The sequence below is a fragment of the Salmo salar genome, chromosome 24 (assembly GCF_965601325.2).
Source record: "Salmo salar chromosome 24, fSalSal1, whole genome shotgun sequence".
NCBI lineage: Eukaryota > Metazoa > Chordata > Actinopteri > Salmoniformes > Salmonidae > Salmo > Salmo salar.
In genome coordinates this window covers 4611029-4613745 of record NC_138314.1, presented here as the reverse complement: position 1 = coordinate 4613745, position 2717 = coordinate 4611029, and positions in this window count along the sequence as shown.

Genomic DNA, 2717 nt, shown 5'->3' with positions numbered 1-2717 from the left:
GGGGACAGGTGTGCGTAATGAAAGTTCCGGAGGGATCCGTGACACAACTGCATAGAATAACAGATTCACTACATGGGATTCACTACATCTAAAGGAAGTTTGTTCTGAAGTGTCTATCCTATATCTGAGAGATATAAGAAAGATCAGGAAACATTTGTTACTTAACCCCTTAGTTTTGTTACTAAACAGTCTCCATATCTGCTTCCATAAATTTTTTCAACTTGTACCGGTGGACATTCAGATGCGTCTTGTGAGGCCTGTGGGCCTCCTAGACAAAAACACAGAGGGGTCATTTGTGTGTATTAGTGTGTAGCCCAAACTGTTTCAGACACTACAGACAGAAGTTGGCAGATCAGCTGTACTGACTTCAGACGAGTCCTAAGACACTTGTGGGGGTCGTAGAGCAAAACGGTGAACACCATCGTATTTGAGTCTTTTTCCATAGAGGGGTCATAGTAGTTTGTAGGCCAAACCGTCTGGAGGCTACAGATTTCCGGGATGTCTCATGGTCTGACAAATATCGCTCTAGCTCTGTCACCTTTCACCACAGATGCGGTTACATAAGCGGATGCGGTAAATTGAGATGCATCCAGTGCAAAACCCCCCCAGAAATCTCTAGCTTAAACTGACAGATTTCTATGGGTATTTTTGTATTATGCTAATTATATTTCCTTGTGGACAATGACCTTATTAGCATTCAACCACACTTCTTCTGTAATGCAGACACTTAGCTAGTAATTATAGTTGTATGATTCATTAGTTATCATCTTGTCTTGTCGTAAACATGGCATTACTGATGAATGGGAATAATTTGGGAGATAATGAATCCATCTACAATCCCTCTCCATCCAGATTGTTTTTTGGTGGAAAGAGAGGGGTATGCAAACAGTTGTCTGGGACTTTAAATAGCCTAAACTATTTTTTCCCCCTTTGTCAGCATAATTCTGCTGAGAGTGTATTAAGGAGCTCTGGTTCTAATAGAAAACAGGTCAGTCAAACGTTCTCTCTCTCCTTCCCCTTCCCCTCTCTCTTTCTCTCTTCCTTTTCTCTCTGTCTCTCACTGTCTCCCTCATTCTCTCTCGCCCTCTTTCTTTCCCTCTTTCTTTCCACACCCCCATCCACTATCTATAGAGAGGAGGCAGTGTGTCTCCAGGTTTCAGTTTTCACATATTCCAGAGTCAGACCCAGAGCTTTTTAACTTCCTCTCCAACCTGGAGTAGAGAACCTCACTATGCTCCAGAGATTGGGATGGAAAATGGTCACAAGATTCAGCTCTCTTCTATCCAAAAACTGGAGAGGGAAATGATTCAGAGCAACAGAGCGTATATTTTTATGCACTGAACCAATGGTCCTACAGTCAATGTAATCAAAAGCATACTGATAAATACACTCAAGCTTCAAGCGGTTGCACACATTGAGTACATTGTATGAGATGCAGGCATTCTTTTGACTATTTTCAGTGCCAAGAATTACTAAAACGTATGTTGCCACCATGGACTTTTCCATCTCTGGCTTTCCCCCTTGCCTAACTAGCTTGCCTTATCGCTGTCTTGCTCTCTCCTTTTTTCCAGCCAAGTCATGGTTATTCACACCCTCTTTATCCTGGCTTAATTCGCTGAGATGATACGGCTTTCCGTTCTGCCCACCCAGCTTTCTGCCTGAGACTCCAGGGGTTGATAATGGCCGTCTGACTCGCTAACGCTAAATGGAACACAGGGAGTTCGCGTCACTGCTTTGTGTGTGTGTGTGTGTGTGTGTGTCCCAGGCTCACACTGAAGCCATTACCCCCTCCTAGCCACACACACACACTGTGGCCATGTGTTTTCCATTAGCAGGCTGAGATTAGAGAGGGGAGCAGCAGTGGTAGTCTGTTTGCCCCGTAGCCTCTCTGATGTGGTCAGCGGCTGGACATCGATCATTGCAAAACTCCCACATCCGGCATGATGTCAACTCACGCCGCCTCCCTAACTCGCTAGTTATCCTCAAATCTAAATATGTAAACATTGAGCCCCCCCCCCCCCACCTCACACCACCACAATAGAAAAAACAACTGTTTGAGGGTCATAAAGCTTTTATTTAGGTGTGGAGATTAGTGACTAGATTCTATGGGGTTGTATGCAGTCTAGCACATGGCTGAATTGAAAACAAAGATTTAAAGCTGGGATATTATCATTATTGCAGGATGTCCATCCTCTGGTTCGTGCCACATTGCCAAATGCTCAAAATGGACGTATTCCAGCAGCAACTTATCATCATGTATTAGATGTCTTATGTGTCAGCAGAGGGTATAGGCTGTAGGGCCAGAAGTTTGCCCTGACCATGTTACTTGACCAGGAATAACTCTGGGCCCCCAAATTATTGTATATGCAACTCTAGTGTGCAACCCTGTTACCATGCCGACAGTTACCAACCCTATTTTACAGGCAGCAGTGTTTCCAGCAGACAGAGAAAGTCAGGGAGGAAGGCCTTAATTCCCCTCTGCAGCCCTGAGGGCCCAGACAGGATCAAACACACAGCCAGACCCCTGTTACTGTTAGTGAAGCTTCCCGCCGCAGCACCACATTAGTGGAGAGAGAGGATAGAGGAAGTGTATGTCTCTATAACAAGCCCTGACGACTGCTGAGTGTGAGGAAACTAAGAGACAGGAGACAGGACGGATAGACACACACACACACAGACAGGGGCCTGCAGATCAGTTGGGGAAGAGAGAGGGGCTT